Genomic DNA, 8,419 nt, shown 5'->3' on the forward strand with positions numbered 1-8,419 from the left:
AAAACGGAAGAAGAAAACGACTACCACAAAATAAAAATATTCAGAAAAAATCAATTATTAAAGAAACCATCATAAAATTTGAAATGAATACTAACAAAATCCTCCCCTATAACTTTGTAGGCAAACGAGAGTGTTTACACACGTTTGTCGAGTCCCAATGCTGCCTAATCTGAAAACAATAAGAGGGGGTACTTCTTAAAACGGCCCCAGGCGTGTTTCGAATTTTGCGCAGCAAAACGTGTCCCCGTTCAGTAATTTACTTTTTATGATTTCTTAATGGGGAAAATGGATGAGGAATTCCCTAGCTAATCATGGATTTATTCAATTCCCCAATATCTACGTAAAAAGTATTCTTTTTGGCGCATGAGTGGCAGCTTACGAATCTTAAGTCAATGCCACTGAAAATCAGTCATTGAAACGAACAAAAAATCGTCTGGTAGAAATTGACTCATTGGCTACTCGACTAGAGAGACTGAGTGAATGAATGCAGGTGCGCACTTCCCCCTCCAAGCTCTCTGAACGATTATAGACGTCGTGTCAGAAGTTATCACTTTTTTTTGCGACAATATTCGTGTGGTTTACTTTAGTGTGATAGTGTTGATATCATGTCTAAACCTATTACTTCCTTTGAGAATCGTGTGAGAGTGATCCAACTTTACGAGGAAGGCCAGAAAACCAGTGTAATTAGCCAGAAAACTGGTGTAAAACAACGAACAGTTCAAAACATTATCAAAGTTTTTCGTGAATCGGGAGGGAAGGAGGTACCCCTGCCTGGGACAAGCCCTGGGAGGCCCCCTATTATAAGTAGAAGGGGTTTAAGAGTTCTGGCTAGGAACATAGAGGCCAATCCAACCCTTACAGCACGGCAACTTAAGGCTGAAAATCCGGACGTTGTTGCTGGGGCGTCTGTAAGGACAGTACAAAGACGCTTGCAAAAGGATCTTCTTTACTCCAAAGTTAAGGCGCTTCGTAAGCCGCTGATAACAGCCAAACAAAAAAAGGCTCGTGTTGCTTTTGCCAATTCCTACAAGACCTGGGATATAAATAAATGTAGGGAAGTTTTGTGGTCTGATGAAGCTTTGTTCTATGTAGCAGATACTAAGGGAAAACGTGTGTGGCGTAAGCGCACGTCTGACCCTCTAGACCCATAGTACCTTGCCACGAGCGTAAAGTTTCCCTCGTATGTTATGGTATGGGGTTCCTTCGGCTATGGGGGTAAAGGATCACTAGTTTTTTTAGCAAGAAATGAAACTGTTAATAAAGATTCATATTATATTATCTTAAACGAACATTTGGAAGACAGTTTTGAGAGCACCGGGACTTCGATTTTCCAACAAGATGGGGATCCGGCTCATACTGCCAAACAGAACACTTTGTGGCTTAGAGATTGTGGAATAGAATATATCCCTGACTGGCCAGGGAACTCCCCTGACATATCCCCAATTGAAAATCTATGGGCAATCATAAAAAGACAATTACAGGATGTGGACACATCTTCCATCGAAAAGTTAATTTTGGCTTTACAAAACGCTTGGGACAATCTGGACGAGTCCCTCCTCCAGCGGTTAGCAGATTCAGTGCCGAAGAGACTTCAGGAAGTCCGGAAACGTCGTGGAATGCCTATCAAGTACTAGGACAGGATTTGGTTAGTATTTATTTCAAATTTTATGACGATTATTTTAATAATAGATTTTTCATGAATATTTTTATTTTGGGGTAGTCGTTTCCTTCTTCCGTTTCCCTAGAGCATAACGATTTATGACTTTTAGTGTAGACGCAGTGACCGAGGGCTTCTTCTCGGGTGTCTCATCCGTGGATGTCGACAAGCTGAGACACACTTCCATCCTTGGGAAGAGCTTGTTTGTGTCCAAGGTCAGAGCCATGGACAGCGGTTGTGCGGAGGAAGTCGACTTCCGTTTTCACTCCTCCAAGGCGCTTTCTTCCAGACCCTGCAGGCCTCCAGCGCCTCTTCTTTCAGCCTCGTCAGCCTAGTTATCGGACCGGCTACGGCAGCTAAGACAAGGTGTCCAATAGCAGTCCCCTCCTGTCAGGGACAGGTAGCACGGGAGGCTCTCCCGGGGGGGCATAATCCTAGAGGGAGCGGCAGAGTTCACAAACTCTAGGATTGGCAACCCCCCTTGCAGGTCTCACGCTGGGAGGATGCCTAAGGTTACTCATCCGGATAACAGCTTCCCGATGCCGATTCCTGCACGATCTCCCTGATCAGCCAATTATATCGCGCCTCGCTCTTACCATCTCTCCGTCTCTGTCAGCAAATTCAGTGTCACTGAACCTCTATGCCATGGGGTCGGCAAGAGTTTTGCCCATTTGGGCAGAATGATCCATGCCTTAGGAGAAGGTCCTCCATTGGGTCGTCGACGGCTTCACCCCCCGGCCTCTTCAGTCGATCCTTTCTCGTAGGAAAGCATCTGAGATGGGAATTCCGTCTTCGACCTCTCAGCTCTAATCAAGTTTGTCGAACAAACTTTGTCCAGCGTGGAACAGCAGGCGGCAGGACTCCTTAGGCCCTGTATCGGAAGGACGGGTACTTCCAGATTCCAATCCATCCATCTTCCAGGAAGCTCTTGGAATTCTGCCTAGACTACAGGTGTTCCTGCTTAAGATGCGGTGTGGCGATCCCGCCGCGGCATCGCAGGTTTTTCCCCAGAGAACTCTCCCTGCTTTCCTCATGGCCGCTCAGGAGCAGGCTTCCGCCTCCTTCGCCTTTTGGAGGTCTGGTCAACTCCGGTAGGCTCGGGTTCGACCTTCTTCAACGCCGGGACAAGCTTCCAGGTCCTTACCATGAGTGAGGGTTCATGGTAATTTGCTAGGAGCCTTCTCTGCTTCTGCCTCAACATTTGGAGTATCTAGCCATGATATTGAGTCAACGGCCTCACCACGTTGAAAACACGCTTCTCGTCCGATCAGCGAAGTTAAGCAACGTTGGGTCTGGTCAGTACTTGGATGGGTGATCGCCTGGGGACGCCAAATCCTGTTGCCTCCTTCTCCGAGCCTTCCCTTCAGTTGACTGTGGCAAGGCTGAGGAGAGTCGCAGTACCTGTTCTCAGTCAAGCAGAGCTTTCAGCCCTACCTTGGAACGTTTCCTGGGTCTCTTTTCCTCATTGACCCGTCTAAAGTCCCGAACGGTCGCCTCAGGATAAGTTTCCTGTGAGGCGGCCCAAGTTCCGGTGGTATCAAAGCAACGATTAACCGGACTTTCTGGCCCCTATGGGACCAACGGAACGTTTAGACCTGCAATGGGTGTTGACCTATGGAACCTCTTGATGGGAGTGGATATTCTCGTCCTTTCCCCACATTTTGAGGCTGTTCTCGGACTCGTCAAAGAAAAGGGGGGGGGGGGGGGGGCATGTTCCGGTTCAGGCCTATGGTCAGGACCTGAAGGATACCCCTCCATCATTCAGGCAGGCTTAGGGGCCGTAGTCTGGTCCCTCTACAGATCCTACAGTTCCTGCCGAGTCGCTCCGTGCGCGACGACTTCATGGTACTGGCGTATTCCAACCAGCAAGGGACGCATTCTCATACCTTCGCATCTTGAGATGATCCGAGGTCCTCTCAATACCACTATCGGCTCGCTCATTCCGGGCAGAGGAATGTTCTCTCCGACTATCTGAGCAGAGCCTCGCAGATAGAAGGTACCTGGGGGTTTTTGGCCTTCAGTAACCAGCAAGTCCTGGCCTGGGGGACCTGATCGCGACAGCCTGGAACTTCAAGCTTCCGCTGTTCTTCCCCCCAGTCTCAGACCCCAAGACTCTTTGGCAAGAAGCTTTCCGGTGATGGTGGGACAACATCGACGGCAGCGTCTTCCCACCATTGTTGTCTGTTGAGAATGGTTCTCAACAAGACCAGGTTGTCTGTCAACCTTTCGATGGCCCTGAGAGCTCCACTGTGACTATACGCGGAACGGTTTCCGGACCCTCTGCTTCCCCTGACGGAACTCCCGGGAGAGCTTCTCCCACGGCACAGGCTACTCAAACAACCACACTACAACATCTTTCACGAGCCGTTGCATCGCCTGGAGACACTACGCCGCCTTCTCAAGAAGAGACAACCCGTGGTTGGTGTCGTGGGAGAGATACCTCTTCCCTTGAGGCCTCTTCTCCAGCAATAACGGAGTTATTGCTTTAGTTATTGCTTTTCGGCAGGAGGAAACTCCTTTCCGCTCACGGCAGTGAAGCCTGTCGCTCAGCCTTTCCCTGGCCTCCAGGCTGAAAGGAATAGAGTTTTTCCTTCCCGCTGGACCTTTCTTCGCTCATGCGAAGCTGCGAACGTCCTTGCCCCCAGTCGGAGTGAAACCTCCTCCATGGAGCATGGTTCGGACTCTTTAGTCCCCTAAGAGATCTTCTCAAGAACCATTACGTCAGGCCTTTGATCGTATTCCGTCTTGGGGGACGGTGCTCCTGCTCACTCTGGCCTCGGCCAGTGTGTAAGCAATCTTCTTGGTCTCGTACGACTCGGCCCTTTCTAGAGAATAGCGGAAGGCAACATTCAGGTTCGCTCCTGAGTTGTTTGCTAGACTCAGAATCTTGGGGTCCCGGGCCTTCGGTCCAACTCCTTCAAGATTTCGAGTCACCATTCTGTATCAGATGACCCAAACCTTCTCCTTCTTGCCAGTAAAGGAACTGGAGGGGTTATCTTTGAGAACAGCTGCAGTTTGTCCTCACGTGCAGCCAGGTTGGGAGCACAGGAAGGACACGGGAGAGTCACCAGTATACCTCTTCAGCTCGGACTCAAGGACATTCATCTCGACCTGAATCCAGACCCTCCCCCGTCACGTTGCCCTACAGCACGATGTCGGATATATCGCAACGTCCCTCGCCTTCGAGTAGTACTACTCTGTGACGCAGGTGCTACAAGCTGGAGTCTGGAAGCGTCTAATGACCTTCGCAGCCCGCTTCCTGCAGGACATGACCCACAGGAGTATCGATACGTTTCTATCGCTCTGTGGTGGCTACACAACAGCTGGTCTAACCTCAGGCTCCTTTTTGGACAGGTAGCAGAAGGTTGAGGGCATTGTTATCAGGTTTTAGTCTGCATGAACGAAAGAAGTATGTCTGGCCCTTACTTCTTTCTTCATCGTCCCCTCTACTGGGGAAGCAGCATCCTGGTCTCTGCATAGCTGACCTCAAACCTCTGCAGGTAAACCATGCTTCCTTGTGTTCCGAGTATTGAGTCAATACTGTCGCGTCCCCCATACCCTGACGAGGTGGTATTGGGAACGTCCTTACCCAGAGTTCCTTCTGGAACTCCAGGTCAACTGCCTAGGACGGGTCACACTTCTTCCTTCACACACAAGCTTATGTAGGCCACTCGTTTCCTTGCGGAGCAAGGAACTTGTGAGGTGCAGGGACTCCTTTTCTCGAGTGCGACTCACTCGGATTCTGAGTCCCCGGGTAAAGCCAAAGCCAGTATGGCTGGGGACTTTCCACCCTTCCTAAGGGGTAAGTCACCCAATGTAAATAGCATGGTTTGTATTTCGGTTACGAAACAAATGACAAATTCGGAGATTTGTATTTTTCCTAACCATACAAACCTTAGCTATTTACACATATTTGCCCGCCAGCCCTGTCCCCCAAGACAAGTCCTACCTCTAAGTGAAGTGAAGCAGTTCACCGGTGTGTGAGGGGGGGAGGGGTAGCTAGCTACCACTCCCCTACCCCCCTGCTAACTAGCGCGGGGGTAATACACCCTCGTTAAATTCTAATGGCTCGCCATTTCAGCTACGCGGAAAGGTAAACCCAATGTAAATAGCTAAGGTTTGTATGGTTAGGAAAAATACAAATTATCTTTGAATTTGTCATATTTAAGGTTCAGTCACGAAGGAAAGACATACTAGTTCAATGTTCTATGCTTTGGTCTCGCGACAGCCCCTCAGGGGTTTACCAGGGTGTTTGCCCTAGTGTCATCTTGAGGTCACAGGAATGGCATGTTTTCTCAGATATCTGGACAACTGGCTGATCCTACCAGACTCTGAGACAACCCTTCTTTGTCACCGAGACTTGCTTCTTGAGTTTTGTCAGGATCTGGGGGTCCTGATGAATCGTGACAAGTCATCACTGCAACCTTCACAGAGACTGATATACCTCGGAATGATCATAGACACCGTCCTAGAGAAAGTCTTTCCATCAGACGAAAGAGTACGTAGGCTGAAGGAAGTGGCTGCTCCTTTCCTCAGGAATGAAGTTCTCCTGGCCTCTTGTTAGTTGAGTCTGTTAGGCCATCTAACCTCTCTCATGCGTCTTGTTCCAAACGGGTGCCTCAGGATAAGATCACTGCAGTGGCAGTTGAAGTCCGTGTGGACCAACACTTCAACCTACCGGACACCCAAGTTCCTACAAGTCAGGATCAGGTGACGGATTTGAGTTGGTGGATGGTAGATGAAAATCTTCAGCGAGGCCAGAATCTTCTCGTTCCCCCTCCAGATTTGATGATCTTCACAGATGTATCAAAAGAAAGGTGAGGGGCTCACCTGCTGCACCATGCATTCTTTGGCCTTTGGTTAGAATCAGAAAGGTACCAGAGCATAAAACTTCTAGAGATGAGAATAGCCTACCTAGCTCTTCATCAGTTCCAACAGTTGCTGGCAGGTCACTCTGTGGTGTTGATGAGTAACAACACCAAAGTAGTGGCTTACATAAACAAACAAGGATGTCCTTTTCACAGCCTTTATGCCATCTTGACCTAAAGATCCTCAGATGGTCAGAAGAACATTCGTTAGCTCTATTAGTTCGCTTCATTCCCGACAAAAGAAATGGGCTCACAGACAATCTGAGCGGAGCGACTCGGGTAGTAGGCTCCAAAGGGTTTTTGAATCGTCAGATAGCCAACAAAGTCCTGACTTTGTGGGGTTCCCCTACAGTAAACCTGTTCAAAACTTCTCTAAACAGCAAGCTTCCTCTTTACTGTTCTCCAGTCCTGGACCCTCAGGCTCTATGGCAAGAGGCATTTCAACAACTGTGAGACACCATCGACGTGTACGCCTTTCCCCCGTTTTGTCTGATGAGACTGCTAAAAATAACCAGAGCGTCTAAAGATCTATTGACGACCCTTTTAGCCCTGTTATGGCATCACGCATAATGGTTCCCAGACCTGCAACTTCTCGTAGATCGACCGAGAGAACTCCTTCCACTACCACACTACCAGATCTAGTCAAACAACGACACGCGAACATCTTCCACAAGACTGTGCAGTCACTTTGACTTCACGCGTGGAGACTATCTATCGTCTCCTCTCTCAGAAGGGCTTTTCACGAAAAGTTGCCTAGCAAATATCCAAACACTTGCATAGGTCCTCAGCCTTCGTCTACCAGGGAAAATGGAGAGTTGACTGTGATTGGTGTCGTGAAAGGAATATCTCTCCACTGGATGCCACTATTCCAGTAATAGCGAAGTTTCTTGTATACCTTCGGGAGGAAAAGCTCCTTTCAGTATCGGCAGTGAAAGGCTATCGTTCAGCCTTGAACCTCACCTTCAAGATGAAAGGAGTCGACATTTCCTCTTCGTTCGACCTTTCTTTACTCGTGGAGTTATGAGATCACTTGCCCCTAGTCCCTAGTCAGAAATCAGACCTCCTCCTTGGAACGTGGATCTTGTCTTGAGGTCCCTTAAAGGACCTCCCTATAAACCATTACGCCATGCAACTGATCGAAGTCTCACTTTGAAGACGGCGTCCCTGCTCGTTTTTGCCCCGGCAAAGAGAGTCTGTGAACTTCGTGGCATCTCAAATGACATCGCCCATTCAAGGGGATGTGAGGGAAGTGCCGCTCAGCTTTGTCCCTGAGTTTATTGCTATGTGTCAAAATCCGGGGGTGCTGAACCTTAGATTTGGGCCCTTTCAGATTGCAATTATTATTTCTGTAACCAATGATCCACATTAGTTGTTACTTTGCCCAGTGAGGAGTTTGAGATACTATCTTAAATGCACTGCAGCAACACTACTGTTAGTTCAGTGAGAGTAAAGAAGAGGGTCACAAAAAACAAATTGTTCCGTAACCGAAATACAAACCACGCTATTTACATAGGGTTTACTTTCGGCGTAGCTGAAGTGACAAGCCATTAGATTTTAACGAGGGTTAAACTACCCCCGCGCTAGTTAGCACGGGGTTAGGGGAGGGGTAGCTAGCTCCCCCTCCCCCACACACACACACTGGTGAGCTGCCTCACTTCACTTTTGGCTTGGACGATGTACAGATGTTTCTGTCCCGTCCTCGCATATTTGACAGCCTTAATCTGTTTTTCTTTTTCTTTCAGTGTGTGTGTGTTTGAAGTTGGCCTCTACCTTTGCCTCCACAATGCGGAAATGCTCTGTACTTCCCGATCTTCCCTGTAGAACATTCATGTCGGCGGTCAAGACAGACCCTCACACCCTTTGCCCGCAGTGTCGAGGCCAACGGTGTGATAGT

At 48.7% G+C, this 8,419-nt stretch overlaps 1 pseudogene; it reads left to right on the plus strand.

The window, feature by feature from the left end:
* Positions 1-2,883: 2,883 nt before the first annotated feature.
* On the plus strand, positions 2,884-3,001 carry LOC137651379 (5S ribosomal RNA; annotated as a pseudogene).
* Positions 3,002-8,419: the final 5,418 nt, after the last annotated feature.

Source organism: Palaemon carinicauda, chromosome 12, assembly GCF_036898095.1.
Source record: "Palaemon carinicauda isolate YSFRI2023 chromosome 12, ASM3689809v2, whole genome shotgun sequence".
NCBI lineage: Eukaryota > Metazoa > Arthropoda > Malacostraca > Decapoda > Palaemonidae > Palaemon > Palaemon carinicauda.